General features: G+C 37.3%; 1 long non-coding RNA gene across 1 annotated transcript in view; it reads right to left on the bottom strand.

Annotated features, from left to right (window-relative positions):
• LOC115292956 overlaps positions 1-22,321 on the bottom strand; it is a 42,451-nt gene that overhangs the window by 10,198 nt on the left and 9,932 nt on the right. The window contains exon 2 of the long non-coding RNA XR_003909260.1: positions 15,340-15,428. This is a non-coding gene — a long non-coding RNA (uncharacterized LOC115292956). The remainder of the gene's footprint in view (positions 1-15,339; positions 15,429-22,321) is intronic.

The following is a 22,321-nucleotide window of genomic DNA, read 5'->3' as shown; positions in this document are numbered from 1 at the left end:
CTGTCATTCAGAAGTGAGAAGCTATGTCCCATAGGCTCTATGCCTGCTTTGACCAATAGATTACAGCAGAAACAGCACTGTGCCAGTTTCCGGGACCAGATCTTAAGAAACTGGCAGCTTCTATATCCTATCTTTGAAAAACTCTTTCTGGGAGCCCTGGGATGTCATGAAAGAAACTTGAGTACCTTGCAACTGTCATGCTAGGAAGACTATAAACAGGTGCTGTGGGCAACAGTTAACAGCTGAACTTGGCCTTCTGGATTTTCCCACCAAGGTATCAGTTATGCAAAAGAAATCTTACAGATCTTCCCATCCACGAATTTATATAACCCGTGATCTCAATCAATTTCATGTGGAGCAGAAGTGTGTCTCTGTTGAGACCTGCTCAACTTCCTTCCCCACAAAACTGTGAGATAAATACTGCGAATTTTGGGGTAATTTGTTATACAGCAATAGGTAACTGAAACAATCTGATAAACAATTGTTAGAAGTAGGTCTTTTTTTCTCCCTGAAGTTTTATTGGGTTTATGGTATACTAGGAAGACAGTTTACAAAATCAGACCTTCTAATCTTGGGTCTTTTATTTTTTAATTTTTTTTAAATGCTTATTTATTTTTGAGAGAGAGAGAGTGTGACTGAGGAAGGGGCAGAGAGAAAGAGACAGAATCCGAAGAAGGCTCCAGGCTCCGAGCTGTCAGCACAGAGCCCAACGCAGGGCTCAAATCCACAAACTGCGAGATCATGACCTGAGCCAAAGTTGTATGCTCAACCAACTGAGCCATCCAGGTGCCCCTCTTGGGTCTTCTTTGATGACTTCTTGAATGCTACATCTAGATAGAAAATTGCATTAATTTTACACTACTTTTGCTCCTCCTTTCTGTTTTGGGTGATTGCATACCAATTAGAGAACCAGAATTCCCTTAGGTTTGTCAGATGGTAATCCAAATTCCATTTGTTAAGATCCTGCTTGTTTTAAACAGACAATTTCTCCCCAAATACTCTTGCCTTCCATGGTTGGCACCATGTTGGGGTTGGGAGAAATCCCATATCTATTTTCTGTTAGCTGGAATTAGATAAAAGAGCTGCAAGTTTTGAAGGAGTTGTTTTTACACTAAGTTGTTTATGCAAGTTACTCAAACTCTGTGAGTACTAGATTTGCTGTTTTGTTTTGTTTTTAATAAAACGAGGGTAATAATTCCTACTTTGTTGTGAGGTTGGTAGCAACATATATATATATAAAGCATCTACCATAAAATAACTTGGCTGTATGTATGACATATAGTATAGAATGAAGTTGATGTTTAGAATAAGTTTCTTCCAGATTCAGGTCCCAAGTCTGCTTCTCTTTCTGTTCATTTCAACAATTACTGAGTACCGGCCACAATTCAGGTTCTGATCTTGATACTGCATATACAAAGATGGGTAAGTCACAGTTTCTGCCCTTGAGGAGCTCAGAGATTAAGGAGGAATTTGGAAATTAAATCAGATATGTAAAACCACATAGCTTATACCTGAAGAGTTGTAAGAGCTCACTTATATATCATAGCAGCTATAAGAACAGAATACAAAATCCAGGGTAATTATTAAGATACTGAGTGATTAATGTGAAACTCAGCAGGAGAGATTTTCTACAAGCACCAAGGGAGGCAAGGGACAAATCATGTTCTTAAAAACACAGAGCACAAGATGAGAACAAGAAAAACATTGTTAAACAAGGTCTGGGCAAGAAAAACCCAAGTGAATTAAATATGAAGATTAGCGTAAGTCTCTAAATGGCATTTTATAAAAGTTCCATATAGGCTGCTATTTGTTAGAGGTTTAAAGGAAGGTAAGTGTAAACAGTTGGTTGTATCCGTAGAGCAACACACATTGCCCAACTGAACCATTACACCGGGAGAAACTGAAAGTGAAACTAATCAGAATAAATTCTCAGAAGCTTACTTACCAACATCAATGCATACACATATATATTTGCATTTGATCTACAACAGCACTAAAGGTCACAAAGTCTGTGCTCTCACGGACATCAGCACCTCCCGACACATTTTCAGCCAGAGGCCTATTATAGGTAACATGAGGAGCATGAGAAAGCAGTCGAGAAGTGCTGACAGAACATTCACTCAGCCTCAACTGCACTATCTTCCAGGCCCCAAGTCCTGCTTCCCAAACATTCCTATTAAAAGTGTTCAGTGACGGGTATTTAAAAGGAAACAATGCTGTGATAAAACATGTTGGCACTTCATTCATTCAAAAGTATTAATTGAATACCAGCTATACTTCCAGGATACTAAATCCTGTAAATTTTATTTTTAACACAAGTGATTCTTTTAAACTTATTTTTCATGAACTATATTAAGGCCTCTTCCAGATGTAACCCTGGAGCCAAGCTTTCTGTGATTATTTTTGCCTAAAGGACAATTTTCCTCTATCTCTACTCCCAAACTGACCACCATGCTTAACTATGCCTGTTTTTGTATAAAACTATATTTGGCATAGGACAAAGCTATTATCAGTATTAAAAACAATGGAAAATACATGAATTTAGGTATTATGTTCTGAAAGTGTGCAAAACAGAGATAAATTGATATCTTTGCAAAAGATCTTACAGTTATACAATGTATATTTTAAAATATATAAAATGTGTATTTTATAACATAAGTAAATTAATGACCTAAAAATTTCTTCAGGTACACCAACTTTAAAAATCATTTAAGGGGCGCCTGGGTGGCTCAGTCAGTTAAGCGTCCAGCTTCAGCTCAGGTCATGATCTCATGGTTCGTGGGTTCGAGCCCCACATCGGGCTCTGTGCTGACAGCTCAGAGCCTGGAGCCTGCTTCAGATTCTGTACCTCCCTTTCTCTCTGACCCTCCCCTGCTTGCACTTTCTCTCTTTGTCTCTCAAAAATAAATTAAAAACATAAAAAAATAAAAATCTTTCAAATATTTTAAGGTTAAAAAAGGTAATTGAAATATTAAAAATGTAAATCTGAAACTAAAATTTTAGAACCAGAGGTTTCAACTTATTACTTTTAAGATACTTTGAAATTTGATTAACTATATGTTTTTCCATGATTTCCAACTTTCCTATTCAGATATTAAATTTTTTCAAAAAAAAAAAAGACAAAATTGATTCTAATGCTATTTAGGAAATGTTTTATTCTGCTAAGTACCTATTTTTAGAGTTTTATTTTGATATTTACTAGAACAACGTTTCCTCTCAGATTATGTGAATAAATGTTGATGATTAAGAAATATAGAAAGTTCTATCTAGAACATCTGATACATAGGGAGAAATAAATTTGTTTAGTTATCTTTAGGTACATTTTCTGAGTTTTCTATTTATGAGTCATACTATTAACCTATTTTCACTGAATATTATTTATTATTTTAATTAATTGATATGCAAGGAAAATATTCTATGAAGTTTTAAGTTGGATAAACACTTGATTTCTGAGGGATGGAGAAAATTATAGCCAAAGTTTGCTCACAGAAAAAGCTTGATAAAACCCAGGGAAAAGCTGAATCAGAAATCAAATCTTTTGGCTATTTGGCTCTATGAAAGAATGTGATCTCTACATTGTATAAAATAAAAATTTTCATGTTATGTAATTACTAGTTAACAGTGACATACAATTTCTTTTTTAGCCTTAGGTGCAAATAGTTGCAACTCTTACATTTTGGTTCATGGTACACTATCCTTATTAACACAGCTTTCTCTTCTTCCATTTTGTCTTATTTAATTATATTATATTTTCTCTTCAGATCTTATTCCAACTCATATCTGCTTCCCTACCCCCAGGGTATATGCTAATGTGTTTTATGTCCTAGAAAATTTTTGTATCCTTAAAATATGTAGTGTTTCCTTTGTATTCATGTGTTTTTAATTTACACAAATGACATTATATTATATAGTTTTTTTTCACTTCTCATGTTTTCAAAATTATCCATGTGGCTTTGATTATTTCTAGTTCATTATTCCTGACTACTTCATAGCATTCTAGAATATGCATCATCCCATTTTATCTATCCATTGTCTCAATGATGGATATAACTAAGATTCCTTCAAATGCTCACTTTCACAAATAATGCTGAGATAAACTATCTTGTATCTGTTCTTTTACGGATTGGTGCAAGATTGTCTCTGGGCACATCACCAGGACTGGGGTTTCTGAGTCATTGGTTATATTCCTATTTATTTATCTATCTTATTTGATTTTCCAAAGAACATCTCTTGGTTTTATTAAATCTCTCCTTGTCATTTTATTATTTATTTATAGTTTTGTCATTTTCTATTTTATTGATCTTCCTCTCTTTATTGTTTTCTTCTTCCTTCTCCCCTCCCCCCTCAGTTTTACTAGGTTGTTCCCTCTCTATTCTTTGAATTGTACTCTTAGTTCATTTGTTTTTAATTGTTCTAGTTTTCTGATAAATGGATTCAAAATTATGTTTCCATTAAGCATTGCTTTAGAAATATTCCTTACATTTGATACAAAGTACATTGCTTTTTAGTTCTAAGTACTTCACAAGTTTCTCTTCTCTTTCTCTGTTTAACCAGAGGTCATTTAGTAGAGTGATATTTAAAATCTCCAAAAATAAAATAAAATAAATCTCCAAACACAATTTTTGTGTTTTTTTAATGTTTGTGTATTTATTTTGAAAGACAGAGAGAGAACATGCACACATGAGTAGGTGAGGGGCAGAGAGAGAGAGAGAGAGGAGGAGGAGATAGAAGAAGAGAGAGAGAGAGAATCCCAAGCAGGCTCCACGTTCAACATGGAGGCTGAGTTGGGGCTCCATCCCATGGCAGTGAGATCATGACCGGAGCCGAGATAAAGAGCCAGATGCTTAACTGACTGAGCCACCCAGGTGCCCTAAAATTTTTGCATCTTTTTAAGGCATTCTTTTATGCCAGGGTCTATGGATGAGTTGGCTCAAATTGTTGGAATGAGCTAAAAATGAACCACTGCAACACTCTAGACCTATCAGATATGGCATTGAAAGACAATGATGAAGGGAAGTCCTCCCAGAGGACAGAGTTTCAAGTAGCACACTAGGTCCCCACCTTTGTGTGGACAGAAGAGTAGTCTGAAAGAAGACCATTCATAAAATCTTGAGATGTGGCAGGTAGTTTGATTGGTGGGTCAGGAGCCGAGAAAGAGCAAGATTGAAAAATCTGAATCAAGAAAGACTGAGCAACAGACAGGTGGATGAACTTTGGAATAAGCATAAAATGGAAGAGGAGGAAATGAATGACCAAGTGTACTGAATAATGAATCCATGGAAGTTAGCCTAGCTTCTGTCCTTGGCCAGTGCTAACAATATGTTTATTGAGGGTAGTGATGGTGGGAAAATGGAGGTTGTACACGGGCTCAACAGCACAGCCTCCTCTTACCAGTGCTAATCTAACTACTACTATTGTTGAATGTCAGATCTGCCAATAGCAGAGATTGATGCTGAGTCCCAAAATGGTCCTTTCATCCAAGGAGAGCAATAAACAACAATTGTCACTCAAGGAGCCAAAAATACCCAGGTGGCAGGTTGGTTGCTTTGGACCTCTTAACCAGCAAAGGAGGTGTGACAATATGCAGATGACCAGGAGCCACTGGTCCTACTGTGTGTTACATTACCCAAATCTGCCAGTGTGATAGAATATGGAAATGTCTTCATAATAGGTACAAGCCTAGTCATTATCTTGTGGATGACATTGTGTGGTGCTGGAGTGCTGTCCTTTAGGATGTGATCTATACTTTGCACTTGACCTTAGCCCAAAGGCCAAGAAGTGACTATACTTTGAACCAATGGTTATTATATGTGCTACCACTGTGACAACCAGACACGTGAACCTGGGAATCAAAGGATAGAAGTATGAGCGGCTCTTAACAGTCACACTGGATCGCTTTGATGTTTGTACTTTTATCTGCAAAACCTGCTTTATGCTGGATAAACATGTGTGATAAAATTTCTAGATTATACTAGACTATAGGGGACTACTAAAGTTCTACGAAATCGGAAGCTATGGCTGTCACCCAGTCTTTTTGGTTCCTCAGGCCAAGAAAAAATATGTCTAGAATTTAGGGAATTCATTGGGTTCTTCTTGGTGCTTCTATGTCTAATGATAACAGTGAAAAGGCAATTGCAACAACCATGGTTAGAAAACAGTAAAAACAGAATCAGAGACCTCAAGAATGAGAGTCTGAGTTTCATTAAAAGAAAGCAAGCTAGACTAGCAGAAGTGCCAGCCAAAGATGAGTGGAATATAAAATGGCTGCTAAAGAACTAAGACAATTAATAGCTGAGCCTGCAATTGTTCCCATTAGTTCCCTATTATTCACGTGTCATTTTATTTTAAAATTGTGACTGCACTACAAAAATCTCTGGAAAAAGGGTGGGGCATCTGGGTGGCTCTGTCTGTAAGGCATTTGACTTCAGCTCAAGTCATGATCTCACAGTTCATAAGTTTGGAGCTCCATGTCGGTCTCTGTGCTGACAGCTCAGAACTGGAGCCTGCCTCAGATTCTGTATTGCCGTCTCTATCTCTATGCCCCTCCCCTGCTTGTGCTCTCTCTCTTTGAAAAATAATAAACATTAAAATTTTTTAAATAAAATAAAATAAGATAAAATAAATGACTGGCCACTGAATTGAAGAACAGCGATGAGACAGAAGGAACTTAATGTGGGACATAAGTAGATCTGTGCAGGCAGTGGTGGACCACAGAAGTTGCTGGTGTCCATGCCATATCCCTTATGCTGTTATGTTTCCCATTCATGCCAATAGCTTCTTACTTCAAGCGCTATGACCCTTAGCCAGAAGTTTCCTGGGCTTCAGGAGGGTGTTTGGCCAAATATGAAACAGAATGAAATCTTCAGGGATCTAATGCTCATGGGAACAGCCCTTAGCCAATGATGGATAGAAGCTGATGGGTAAACGCCCCCCCCTTTTTTTTTTTTCTCTTTGAATGGGACAAATCTGAGGCCTGGTCTACGTGTCCCAGAGGTTCCCAGTGAGATTTAGTTTCATCACCCAAAGTGAAAAGCTGGTCCCTAACATATCTTGTGTTGGCTTTCTTCCCTTCCCTGTCTCCCTTCTGCATTTCCCTATTGGTGCTTTTTGGGGTCACCACCAGAATAAAATATTTGCACTCAAATCTTTGGCACAGGGTCTGATCCTGGGAAAATCCAGCCTAAAATGAGATTGATATGCTCCCTTCAAAGGTCAATATCTTAGCCCTCTTTCCAATCCCACTATTCTTGATAGCACTCATCAAGAGTGTAGACATTGTGATTAATTTATTGCAGAATCCTTATCGATGTATCTTTTTTCCTTTTTTCCCCTTTGTTACTTTCTTTTTTTGGTGGTGACTATATAAAGACAGTAAATGTTGTTAATTTCTCCTATTTCTGGAATGCTTATTCTGTGTTTTTAATTTTTTTTTGAGAGAGAGAGAGAGAGAGAGACAGAGAGAGAGACAGAGAGAGGAGAGAATCTCAACCAGGCTCCATTCTCAGTGTGGAGCCCTATGTGGCGCTTGATCCTACAACCCTGTGATTATGACCTTAGCTGAAATCAAGAGTTGGACACTCAACTGACTGAGCCACCCAGGTGTTCCTACTTATTCTGTGTTTCTGATAATATCGTGTGTGATAAAATTTGAGACCTTGTATGCTTGAGAACGTCTTCATCTTTCCCTCACATTACCTACTAAACCTCTAATTCAAAATCTGTTCAGCACTTCCAAGTGAGGACTGCTTATTCCTATTGTTATTGTTGTTTTACAGATTTTTACTTTTCCAACATTTTAATTTATTTTTTAAATTTACATCCAAATGAGTTAGCATTTAGTGCAACAATGATTTCAATAGCAGATTCCTTAATGCCTCTATCCATTTAGCCCATCCCCCCCTCCCATAATCCCTCCAGTAACCCTCTGTTTGTTCTCCATATTTAAGAGTCTCTTGGGGTGCTGGGTGCTTCAGTTTGTTAAGCCTCTGACTTTGGCTGAGGTCATGATCTCACGTTTGTGGGTTCGAGCCCCGCGTCAGGCTCTGTGCTGACCGCTAGCTCAGAGCCTGGAGCCTGCTTTAGATTCTGTGTCTCCCTCTCTCTCTGCCCCTCCCCCTCTCATGCTCTGTATCTGTTTCAAAAATAAATTAAACATTAAAAAAAAGTCTCTTATGTTTTTGTTCCCCTCCCTGTTTTTATATTATTTTTGCTTCCCTTCCCTTATGTGCATCTGTTTTGTACCTTAAAGTCCTCGTATGAGTGAAGTCATATGGTATCTTTCTCTGACTAACCAATTTTGAAATCTTCTAGTTCCATCCACATAGTTGCAAATGGCAAGATTTCATTCTTCTAAATTGCCGAGTAATACTCGTGTGTGTGTGTGTGTGTGTGTGTGTGTATTCACACACACCACATTTTCTTTATTCATCCATCGATAAACATTTGGGCTTTTTCCATACTTTGCCTATTGTTGATAGTGCTGCTATAAACACTGGGGTGCATGTGCCCCTTCAAAACAGCATAGCTTGGATAAATACCTAGTAGTGCAATTGCTGGCTCGTAGGATAGTTGTTTTTAATTTTTTGGAGAATCTCCTTACTGTTTCCCAGAGTGGCTGCACCAGTTCACAGTCCCATACAGATTTTCATTTTTTAGTAACCTCTCCACTTAATGTGGGACTTGAACTTAACAATCCTGAGATCAAGAGTCATATGTTCCACTGATTGAGCCAGCTAGGTGCCCCTCTACCGTTGCTCTTGAAAAGCCTGGTGTTGTTTTATTATTTAATTATTTATTTAAATGTTTATTTATTTTTGAGAGAGAAAGAGAGGGAGGGAATGGGGGAGGGGCAGAGAGAGAGGGAGACAGAGAATCCCAAGCAGGCTCCATGCCACCAGCACATAGCCAGATGAGCATGAGCCCAAATCAAGAGTCGACACTTACCCCACTAAGCCACCAACGCCCCCCCCCCCCCGCCTCCCTGGCCTGATGTCGTTTTAAATCTTCCACTCTAGATCTCCTTGTACCTCTCGGAAACCTTCTATTTTTCCCCGATACATATTTTCACAATAACTGAAAGAATACTCCATATGACATTGTTAAGATAGCACATATTGTATCTGGCATTTAAAAACAATCTATCCAATTATTAAAGAGAAAGAAAGTTTCATGAATCACTATAATTTAAATGGGAAATGCAGCAGCTGTGAAGGTGTGCCACTTAGATGGCAATTTCCTCCAATATCTGAAGCTTCACCATGGGAAATCTTTGCACCATTGTTCTCCACTGGGCTGCTTGAGACTTTCTCAGAACTACACCATAGTCTGAGGCTTTTTGCCAATCTGTCATTCTTCCCCTTTTATGTTCACAGGTGTCAGACTTGCACTGTGGACTGTAGGCTTTCTCTGCCCACATTTCCCCCCTCTGCTCTTTGACTTTCACAGGTGTTACCTCCACCATACAGCTTTTGTATTTCTAACTTCATTTTGGTGTCTGCTTCCAGGACACCTAGACTGAAAGGAAAAAATGAGTGTGTGTGTGTGTGTGTGTGTGTGTGTGTGTTATTTACTTAAGAAAGTCCAGCCCAGAAGACTTGAACTCTGATCATTTTCTGTATGCTGCCATGGGAGTTGGACTTCTCTTACCCAGTATGCTCTGCTTTTCCTATTCCTCACCTGATCAAGTTCTGTAATGAAATGAATTTTGGGCTATCAAAAATAGATTCATTTTTATTATAGATCAATAAATTCTTCTTATGATAGCCTTCTCTGGCTTGCCATGACATATTTTATATTTATAGTATAAAGAGAATGCAAATGTTTACTATTATCTCTTTAACCCATTCATGGTTTACCAGAGCCATTTTGCCACAATAGATCACAACCTGGATATTGGTTTGCTAGTACTTGTTAGGTCATTCCTGTTTACTTTTCTGGCTATAAGAAATCTGTGAGTGGTTTCTGACTTACTTAGAATTAACATTTTCCATCTTCAGTATGCTGCTACTTTATAAAACTCTAATACTTAAGAATTCAGACACCAAGGGGCACTTGGGTGGCTCAGCGGGTTAAGTGTCCGACTTTGGCTCAGGTCATGATCTTATGGCTCGCGAGTTTGAGCCTCACGTCAGGCTCTGTACTGACAGCTCCGAACTGGAGCCTGCTGTGGTTTCTGCGTTTCCCTTTCTCTCTAACCCTCCCCTGCTCGCATTCTGTCTCTTTCTCAAAAAATAGCTAAAAACAAAAAGAATTCAGACACCAAGAAACTCAGAATATCTTTGCAGGTTGTACAGGCAGGTTCATAAAGACAAAAGACTGCATGTTTACAATATAAAGATAAGAATTGTTTTTAAAAACTTGATGTATTTTGGAAACACTTTCTAGAAATATAATTTCAATATATATATTTTTAGATTAAAGCACATTGATTTAATAAAAAGTAAAGGACCTCTCTAGCTACACTCTTAGTTTAGCTGTAGCAATTTGGATTTGTTAAAACATCAAAAAATTTAGAGCTACCCTCTATCTCAATCAACTCAAATCACTAAAGTTTATAGTAGAAAGATTATATTTCTTTAGCCTGAAGCCTTTCTCCAATTACAGGTACTCAGCCTGCCAATAAGAAAATTGGAAACATTTTATGAAAAACATGTGGTTTGCAGTGGTGTGATTATGATTACTTACATTTCAATTTTTACCATGTATTAATCTGCATACTGACTTTTTCACTCTGTGGTTAGCATCAAATGTTTGGCACCAGTGTATTTGTATAGAATAGACTACTGTGGTTATAGTTTTTTGAGCTCACTACTTATTTTTTGCGTCCACAGAAACCACAGAGCTACTAGATGTCACATAACAGCTGCACTGCAGCAAATTTTTGCTCAAAGCCACATTTACTTTTGCCCCAGTGTGATGGATTCTTACTCTATGTATTCTAACACTCGTCCCTGCAAGAAAAATGTCTGACACCATGGGGACTTTTCCGAATACATTTTCTAAATTATAAACGTTGAATTTAATTTTAGTAGGATAAAGTCCAAAAAAACAATAACTAACTGTCATCTTGCATAATAATTTTAACATTAAAGGTTTATACTTAATTATCAGCATTTTCTTCACTGTATATAGTCTTAAGAAGAAAAAAAGACAAATCTGTGGGACATATTTTATAAATACACAAAGGTAAGAACATAATGTCTTAAATGTCCATTGGAGGAATTCTGCATTAAAGTGGTTCAAGCTATTAGTAATAAAACAGAAATTATAAGAAATCCCTACAAGAGAGTAAGAAAACAAAATTATTTAGTAACTGTAAGTGTACTAAGGACATGACGGTAAATGAAGCAAAGTCCTTGCCCTCGTTAGATTTATCTTCTAAAGTAGGAGATAGACTGCGGCACCTGGGTGGCTCAGTTGGTTAAGCGTCCGACTTTGGCTCAGGTCATGATCTCACAGTCCGTGGGTTTGAGCCCCGCTTCAGGCTCTGTGCTGACAGCTGAGAGTCTGGAGCCTGCTCAGATTCTGTGTCTCCCTCTCTCTCTGCCCCTCCCCCACTCATTCTCTGCTCTTTCAAAATAAAATAAAGACATTAAAAAAAACATTTAAAGGGATAGACAATGAGCAAATTTAATGTCAGATAGTGATAGAAACTATTATTAATAAATTGAGTACTCAGGCAGAAAGAAACTAATCCAAGTGACCTAAACAAACAAAGAAATAAACAAACGAGATATCTCTGAAAAAATTGCTGATTCTAGATCGTGAGCAGTAATAGCAAAAATAACCTTTGAATATCTTCTTATACCAGGAAGTAAGTGAATTATCAAAGACTACACAATGTTATGTCAAAAGGACTCAGGAACCAACCTGAAGAAACTCCGTATCAGCCCAGATTCAAACAAGAGAAGAGTTAGCACAACTATTATGGGAATAAAAGGCTTTATTACAAGAATCTGAATTTATATGAGTGTGGAAAAGCTGGGATACAAACCATAAAATCACACCATTATTGTTTTCAGCCTGAAGTTTGGAGCTTGGTTTGAAAGGTAAGAATTCTAGAGGAGTTTGAGAAGCTGTCAGTTTACCTACTATATCTTGGAAGTAGGAATTCAAGGACAGGTCTGTGAAGAGATTGAATCTGGTCGCAGCAAACTCCTGAGAATAATGGCTTCCACTTCCAACTTTAAAGTCTTCCTCCCTCTCCCAAAAAATAAAATAAAATAAAGTCTTTCTCAAGTTCCTGTCATTGACATGATTCTGTCACATCGGAAAGGTGATTCTGGGAAATGTAGTTTCCAGATAGAGGATGTAGCAAGCTGCTCCAAATAAATGCTGGCTCCCAGTGCCAGTATTGTCTTAATATGGACAATTTGAATATCAATAAGGATAACTACAATTGACTAAAATACATTAAATAGGATTGAATCCGTAAGTCAATAATAGTTCTTAGTGATTACAAAAAACAACCTCAATTAGTCCCTTTCTTGTATCTCTGCTCTTTACAACTGTGACTGTAGCTCTTCCCTTCAAGAAGGAGGATATTTTCCCCATTGCTTAAATCAGTTTTTTTTCCTTCAAATATTTACTTAAATTCTAGTTAGTTAACATACAGTGCAATACTGGTTTCAGAAACAGTTCATTCCGTGGTTCATCACTTACATACTACATCAGTGCTCGTCATAACAAGCGCCCTCCTTAATACCCATCATCCATTGGCCAATCCCGTCCCCCCCCTCCATCCTTCAGTTTGTTCTCTACCATTAAGAGTCTCTAGGGGCACCTGGCTGGGTCAGTTGGTTAAGTTCCAACTTTTGATTTTGGCTCAGGGCATGATCTCACTATTTGTGAGTCTTGCATCAGGCTGTGCTGATAGTGTGGAGCCTTCTTGGGATTCTCTCTCCCCCTCTCTTTCCCCCTTGCCCCCACTCATGCATGTGCCCCCCCAAATAAATACACAAACCTAAAAAAAAGAGGTCTTAAGTTTGTTTCCCCTCTCCCTTTTTTCCTTCCCTTTCCCTATGTTCATCTGTTTTGTTTCTTAAATTCCACATATGAGTGAAATAATTAGCATTTGTTTTTCTCTGACTTATTTTGCTTATCGTAATACACCCATAGCTCTATCCACATTGTTGCAAATGGCAAGATTTCATTCTTTTTGATGGCTGAATAATATTTCATTATATGTATAAACTACATCTTCTTTATCCATTCATCAATTGATGGACATTTTGGATTCTTTCCATAATTTGGCTGTTATTGATAATGTTGCTATAAACATTGGGATGCATATGCTCCTTCAGATCAGTATTTTTGCATCCTTTGGGTAAATACCTGGCAGTGAAATTGGTGGACTGTAGAGTAGTTCTATTTTTAACTTTTGATGAACCTCTATACTGTTATCCAGAGTGGCTGCACCAGTTTGCATTCCCACCAATAGTTTGAAATGTAACAAGCATGTAATAAGCTCCACATACTTAACATGTATAACTTGCTAAGTTTTGGCATATGTGTGCACACATGAAAGCATCATCATGATGATTTGACATATATCCATCATTCGCATTTAACTCTACTATGATCAGAGAAGATACACTGTATGGCTTCAATCCTTTTGAATTAATGGAGACTTGTTTTACTGTCTCAGAACATGTCCTTCTTGTTAAGAGTTCCATGTGCACTTGACAAGAATGTGTATTTTACTTTGTTGAATGAAGTATTCTCTCAATGTCTGTTAGGTCAAAGTGGTTGTACTTTTCTTGTTGTGTCATGTGTTAGTAACCTTTTCTTTAAAGGGAAAGATAGTAAATATTTTAGGCTTTGCAGACCATCGAATCTCTGACACAATTATGCTGCTCTTGAGGTGGAAATTGGAGGCATTTCTTTGAGACTGTTTTTCTTTTCTTATATTGGCATTTAATGCTATAAATTTCTAAGTAATGCTTTGGTGGTGCTTTAAAAAGTTTGTTATGTCGGTGTTTATTTTCATTCTATACAAAATATTGGCACCTAGTGCTATAAATTTCCCCCTAAATACTACTCTTCCACTATCCAATGTGAAAGCAGACTTATATATCTTCTGTTGTAATGTGAAAGCAACCATAGGCAATACATAAATGCATGAGCTTGTCTCTAGCCTGATAAAGTATAATTTATAAAAACAGATGAGGCAGGGAGATGAATGGATTTAGGTGTCAGGCCAAAATCATTCCTGATTTTCCATCTACTTGTTCCATCAATTACTGAGAGAATGGTATTGAACTCTCTGGATATACTTGTGGATTTGCCTATTTCTTCTCACAGTTCTATAAATTTTTACTTCATGTATTCTGAAGATCTGTTAGGCAAATAAACATTTAGGAATGTTTTGTCCTCTTGATAAATTGATAGTTTTCTCATTGTGACATGACATTCTTTACCCTCATAAAATTCTTTCCTCTGAAATCGACTTTGCATGGTATTGATACAGTCACAGCCATTATAACTTTCTTTGATTAGTATTAGCATGACAGAATACCTCTCTTTCCATTCTTTTACTTTCAGCCTATTTGTATCTTCCTATTTGAGGTGTGTTTTTTGTAGGCTCCACACAGTTGAGGATTGATTTGTTAATCCAATATGACAATTTCCTCATTGTAATTGAGGTATTCAGATAATTTATTTTTATTTTTGTTACTTTATTTTTTTAAATATTTATTTTGAGAGAGAGAGAGAGAGAGAGAGCATGCATGCATGAGCAGAGGGTGGGCAGAGAAGAGAGAAACTTAAGCAGGCTCCACACTGTCAGCACAAAGCCCAAAGACACGAGGGCTCTGTCTCACCAATGCTGAGATCATGACCTGAGCCAAAAATCAAGAGTCAGGTGCTTAATTAACCCACTGAGCCATCCAGGCACCACCCTCCCAGACAATTTATATTTAATGTAATTATAAGTATGGATAGGATTAAATATATTGTTTGTTTTCTATTTGATTCATGTAATCTTTGCTTCCCTTTCCATCTCCTCCTTCCTTTATTTGGCTTAATTAAATATTTTGTGTGATTCCATTTTATTTCCATTGTTTCCTTATTGGCTACAGCTTACTGTTTTGTTTTAGTAGTTAATTTAGGTTTTATAATATACACTTTTACTTTATCACAGTCTACCTTCAAATACAGCATAAGAACTTTACAATAGTATACCCACCTTTCTCCCCTCCTGACCTTTGTACTAGATGGTCACACATAATACTTTTATATATGTCACACACTCCACACTATATTATTACTATTTTTTTGAACAATCAATTATATCCTAAAATATTTAAATAATAAAAACCCCATTCATAGAAATGAATTTACCATTTCTGGAGCTCTGCATTCCTTGGTATAGATCATGTTCTCATCATTGTTCTTCTAACTGAAGGATTTCCTTTTCTTTTTTCTTTTTTCTTTTAGAGAGAGAGAGAAAGAAAGCAGGTGAATGGGGGAAAGGAACAGAGGGAGGGAGAATTTTTCATTTTTATGTTAGATAGCTCAGTGGGGGAGACTACAAGAGGGGAAGATGGAGAAAGAGAGAGAATCTTAAGCAGGCTCTACCCTCAGTGTGGAGCCCGATGCAGGGCTTGATCACACAACCATGGGATCATGACCGGAGCTGAAATCAAGAGTTGGACACTCAACCAACGAAGCCACCCAGACTTCCCTGAAGGGTTTCTTTTAATACCTCTTAAGGTATGGTATGCTGGAGATCTTTCAGCTTTTGGATGTCTAAAGATGTCTTTATTTCACCTTCATTTTTGAAACATTTCACAGGGTGTAGACCTGACAATTTTTGTTGTTGTTGTTCAGAACTTTAAAACTGTTGTTCCACTATCTTCTTGCTTGCATTGTTTCTGACAAGAAATCTTCTGATACCTGAATTTTTCTTTCTGTACATATTGTCTGGTTTTGTGGTTGTTGTTTTATTTGTTTGATCTGGTCACTTTTAAAATTATTCTGATTGTGAGCAATTTGATTATGATGTGTCTTGGTGTAGTTTTCTTCATCATTTTTGTGCTTGAGGTTTGTTGAACTTTCTGGACCTGTGGCTCTATTCTTTTCATCACATTTGGGAACATTTCAGCTGTCTTTCTTCAAATAATTTTTCTGTCCCCTTTTCTCTCCTTTCTTATGGGAACTATAAGTATGTGCAGATTGATCTGTTTCAATTGTGTCACAACTCAGGGTTTTGTCATTTTACTAAAATTCCCTGTTCTGTGTTTTATTTTGGATGGTTCTACTGATGTATCTTTCAGTTCACTTAATTTTCTAATCTTTGTTTCTGAAATGTCTAATCTTTCATTAATCACATTTGACATTTATTTCACACATCATAGTTTTAATCTCTAACAGTTTGGTTTGGATCTTTTTAATCTGTTTTATATATACTTTTTTTAAAATTTATTTTATTTTATTTTTTTATTTTTGAGAGAGAGACAGAACATGAGGGGGTGAGGAGCAGAGAGAGAGGAAGACACAGAATCCAAAGCAGGTTCTAGGCTCTGAGCTATCAGCACAGAGCCCAATTCAGGGCTCTAACACATGAACCGTGAAATCATGACCTGAACCAAAGTTGGACACTTAACCGACTGAGCTACCCAGGTGCCCCTATGTCTACTTTTTATGAATGAAACAGTTATAATAACTTTTTTTAATGTTCTTGCTTGCTAATCCTAACATATGTCAGTTCGGAGTGCGTTTTGATTAGTGGCTTCTTTTCTTATTATAGGCCTTATTTTCCTTCTTCCATGCCTAACAATTTTTTATTGTATATCAGAGAATGTGAATTTTCCCTTGTTGGATGTTATAGTTTTTACATTCCTAAAAGGATTCTTGAGCTTTGATTTGGGTTATAATTATATTACTTCAAGACAGTTTGACCTTTGACTCTTATGATTCCCTTTTTTAAATATTTTATTTACTTTTGAGAGAGCGCAAATGGGAGAGGGGCAGAGAGAGGGGAACAGAGGATCCAAAGTGGACTACGCATTCACAGACTGACAGCAGTGAACCCAATGTGGGACCCAAACTCAGGAACTGCAAGATCACGACCTGAACTGAAGTTGGATGCTCAACCGATTAAGTCACCCAAGTGCCCTTAAATTTAAGATTCTTAGGTGAAACTGACTCAGTGCTTAGTTCAGGACTAATTAACTGTCCCTAGTGTGGAGACAAGACCCTTCCATGTACTATTCTCAATGCTTAGTGAATCCTAGGGTTTTCTAGACTGGTTGGTGGGGGCAAGCACTATTTCCGGCTCTGCGGAATGGCAGGCACTATTGTATCTAATCCTTTGAACTGGTTCTTCCTCCAATCTTAGGTAGTTTCCTCACATGCATTTGCTGATCAGTACTCAGCTAATACTTGAGGAAGTACCTCTGCCTATCTCTAGAGCTCTCTCTATGAACAACTCTCTCCTTTTTTGGTACTCTGTCCTGTGAACTCTAGTTTCTTTGTACTCCCTAGAGTCTCCACTATATATCCTAAACTCAGGGAGTACTCTGGGATCCGCCTCCATTCTCTCTCCCTGTGTCATGGCCTATAAATCCTCTCAAATCAGTGTGGGTATTTAGTGGGCTTACTGTACTTATGTTTCACCTCTCAAGGATAACTGTCCTTTGTTGCCTAATGTCTACTGTCTTCAAACAGTTGTTTCATATATTTCGTATATTTAAAAAAATATATTTTAAGCAAGAGGGTAATATGTGCTTTATTTCTCTATGTTGGCCAGAAGCAGAAGTGCTTCATTGTTTTAAGCAATTGAGTTTGCAGGGATGGGAGACTGAGAGTTTGTTCTACCTAATAATAGCTAACTAACACAAATAACAACACTTATTCGTAACTGTTGCAGAATGCCAGTGAACCCAGTATTTTGCATTTTAAAAAAGGAACCAATCAAGCATTTATCCTGTCTTTCCTATATGAATCCTATTACTGGGTAAACAAACCATTGATGAGGGGCTTTCTCTTTATAGAAATGTTCCTGTTAATGAATTAAGATGCAACAATCGAATTGGAATTTATCATTTGCAACTCCTAATGCATTAATGAATCTAGGCAACGCCCACCAATGTTTGTCTACATTATAAAAGCAAACAGTGTACGTTTTGTTAGAAGAACACCACACCCACCATAAAGCAGTTTCACCAAGAAAATGTCATATGATCCAGCAACCACTGTACAGGAAATATGAAAGACAAGGGAACATAGTAATGAAACTCATCAGAAAAATCCAGACTTTGGGAAATGTTACAAGACAAACTATTAGGTTTTTTTTTTTTTAATTTTGAGATAGAGAGCATGAGAAAAGGAAGGGCAGGGAGAGAAGAAGAGAGACAATCCCATGCAGGCTCTGCACTGTTAGCACAGAGACTGATGTAGGGGGCTTGAACCCACAAACTATGAGATCATGACCTGAGATGAAACCATGGGTTGGGCCCTTAACTGACTGAGCCACCCAGGCAACCCTAGTTGTTTTTTTTTTTTTTCAATAAATATATTGCAGGGGAGAGAGGAGAAGGAACTAATAGATTAAAAGAGAAAAGAAACTTAACAACCAATCACAATTCTATATTTTATTTAAATATTGATTCAAATTAGAGAAAATGGGTGCCCCTGGGTGGTTCAGTCAACAAAGCATCCGATTCTTGATTTCAATTCAGGTCATGATCTTTTATGGTTCATGGGATTGAGCCCCATGTTAGACTCTGCACAAATAATGTGGAGCCTGCTTGGGATTCTCTCTACCCCTCTCTTTGCCCTTCCCCCACAGGCATGTGCACGCCCCCCTCCCCCCCCCCCGTCTCTCTCTCTCTCTTTCTCAAAATAAATAAATAAATATAAAAAAATTAGCTGGGGTACCTGGGTGGCTCAGACGGTTAAGTATCTGAATTTGGCTTGGGTCATGATCTCACAGTTTGTGGGTTCAAGGCACATCAGGCTCTGTGCTGACAGCTCAGAGCCTGGAGCCTGCTTCAGATTCTGTGCTCCCTCTCTCTCTATCCCTTCCCCACTCATGGTCTCTCTCTCTCTCAAAAATAAATAAACATTGAAAAAAAAAACAAATTAGGGAAAATGACATTCATGAGTAAGTTGATAATTTGAACACTGGATATTTGATATATTACAGATATTTTGTCTTGTTTTCAGTTGTGATAATGGTATTATAATTGTTTAACAAAAAGATACTTATGTAGAAACATATGAAATATTTATGGATAAAAAGATAGAATGCCTGGGAATTACTTCAAAACAGTATGTAACCCACCAAAAAACTGCTAGAACTGATCCAGGAATTCAGCAAAGTGGCAGGATATAAAATCAATGCACAGAAATCTGTTTATTCCTATATACCAGCAATGAAGCAACAGAAAGAGAAATCAAGGAATCAATCCCATTTATAATTGCATCTAAAACCATGAAACACTTAGGAATAAATCTAGCCAAGGAGGTGAAAAATCTAGTCACTGAAAACTATATGAAAGAAATTGAAGGAGACACAAAAAAATGGAAAAATATTCCATTCTGCTAGATAGGAAGAACAAATATTGTTAAAATGTCAATTCTGCCCAAAGCAATCTACAAATTCAATGCAATCCCTATCAAAATAATACCAGCATTCTTCACCAAGCTAGAACAAACAATCCTAAAATTTGTAATGGAACCAGAAAAGACCCCGAATAGCCAAAGCAATCTTGAAAAAGAAAACCAAAGCAAAAGGCATCACAAACCCAGACTTCAAGCTGCATTACAAAGCTGTAGTCTTCAAGACAGTATTGTACTGGCACAAGAACAGACACTCAGATCAATGGTACAGAACAGAATACCCAGAAATGGACCTCAAACACATGGCCAACTCATCTTTGACAAAGCAGGAAAGAATAGTCAATGGAATAAGACAGTCTCTTCAAGCTAACAATTATAAATATCTATGTGCCAAATTCAGGAGCACCCAAATACATAAAACAATTAATCACAGAAAGAAACAATCTTATTGACAAAAATGTGCTAATTGCAGGGGACTTTAATACTCCACTGACAGCAAGGGATAGATCAACCAGACAGAAAATCACTAAGGAAACAATGGACCTGAACGACACACTGAAACATATGGAACTGATAGATATATTTAGAACTCTGCATCCTGAAGATAGGAAATTCACCTTCTTTTCTAGTGCACATGGCACATTCTCCAAGATAGATCACATACTGGGGCATAAAGCAGCCCTCCATAAGTATAAATGAACAGAGATCATACCATGCACACTTTCAGATCACAATGCTATGAAACTTGAAATTAACCACAGGAAAAAGTCTGGAAAACCTCCAAAAATGTGGAGGTTAAAATCCACCCTACTAAAGAATGATTGGGTTTATCAGGCAATTAGAGAAGAAATTAAAGAATATATGGAAACCAACGAAAACGAAAATACAACAATCCAAAATCTCTGGGACACAGCAAAGGCAGTCCTAAGAGGAAAATGTATTGCAATCCAGGCCAATCTCAACAAACTAGAAAAAGCGCAAATTCAAAATTTAACAGCACACCCTGGAAATAGAAGAGAAGCAGCAAGAGCACCCCAAACCCAGCAGCAGAAAAGAAATAATAAAGATCAGGGCAGAAATAAACAATATAGAATCCAAAAGAACCATTGAGCAGATCCATAAAACCAAGAGTTGGTTCTTTGAAAAAATAAACAAAATCGATAAACCTCTAGCCAGACTCCTCAGAAAGAAAAGAGAGAGCACCCAGATAGACAAAATCATGAATGAAAAAGGATCTATTACAACCAATCCCTTAGAAATACAAGCAATCATCAGAGATTACTATGAAAAATTATATGCCAACAAACTGGACAACCTAGAAGAAATGGACAAATTCCTAAATGCACATGCACCGCCAAAATGCAAACGGGAAGAGATGGAAAGCATGAATAGACCAATAACCAGTGAAGATACTGAATCCGTTATCAAAAACCTCCCAACGAATAAGACTCCAGGGCCAGATGGCTTCCCAGGGGAATTCTACTAGACATTTAAAGCAGAGCTCATACCCATTCTTCTCAAACTATTCCAAAAAATAGAAATAGAAGGAAAACTTCCAAACTCATTCTACAAAGCCAGCATCACCTTGATACCCAAACCAGACAGAGACTCAGCACAAAAAGAGAACTACAGACCAATATCCTTAATGAATACAGATGCAAAAATACTCAACAAGATACTGGCAAATCAAATTCAACAGCATATAAAAAGAATTATTCATCATGATCAAGTGGGATTCACTCCTGGGTTACAGGGCTGGTTCAAATTCACAAATCCATCAATGTGATTCATCACATTAACAAAAGAAAGGGAAAAAACCATATGATCCTGTCGATAGATGCAGAAAAAGCATTTGACAAAATACAGCACCCTTTCTTAATAAAAACCCTTGAGAAAGTCGGAATAGAAGGAACTTACCTAAACATTATAAAAGCAGTTTATGAAAATCCCACAGCCAATATTATCCTCAATGGGGAAAAACTGAGAGCTTTCCCCCTGAGATCAGGATCACGGCAGGGGTGTCTACTCTCACCACTGTTGTTTAACATAGTGCTAGAAGTCCTAGCATCAGCAATCAGACAAGAAAAGGAAATAAAAGGCATCAGAATTGGCAAAGAAGAAGTCAAACTTTCACTTTTTGCAGATGACATGATACTCTACATGGAAGACCCAATTGACTCCACCAGAAGCCTTCTAGAACTGATCAATGAATTCAGTAAAGTTGCAGGATACAAAATCAATGTGCAGAAATCACTTGCATTCCTATACACCAAAAATGAAGCAGCTGAAAGAGAAATCAAGAAACTGAACCCATTCACGATTGTACGAAAAACTATCAAATACCTAGGAGTAAACCTACCAAGGACATAAAAGACCTATATGATGAAAACTATAGAAAACTTATGAAAGAGACTGAAGAAGACACCAAGAAATGGAAAAACATTCCCTGTTCATGGATCAGAAGAATAAACATTGTGAAAATGTCATTACTACCCAAAGCAATCTACACATTCAATGCCATCCCCATCAAAATTGCACCAACATTCTTCTCAAAGCTCGAACAAACTATCCTCAAATTCATATGGAACCACAAAAGACCCCGTTTAGCCAAAGTTATATTGAAGAAGAAAACCAAAACAGGAGGCATTACAATCCCAGACTTTAGCCTCTACTACAAAGCTGTCATCATCAAGACAGTATGGTATTGGCACAAAAACAGACATATAGACCAATGGAATAGAATAGAGAACCCTGAACT

Source organism: Suricata suricatta, chromosome 5 (assembly GCF_006229205.1).
Source record: "Suricata suricatta isolate VVHF042 chromosome 5, meerkat_22Aug2017_6uvM2_HiC, whole genome shotgun sequence".
NCBI lineage: Eukaryota > Metazoa > Chordata > Mammalia > Carnivora > Herpestidae > Suricata > Suricata suricatta.
The sequence above is the reverse complement of the archived record's forward strand: the minus strand, read 5'-3'. Positions and strand labels throughout refer to the sequence as shown.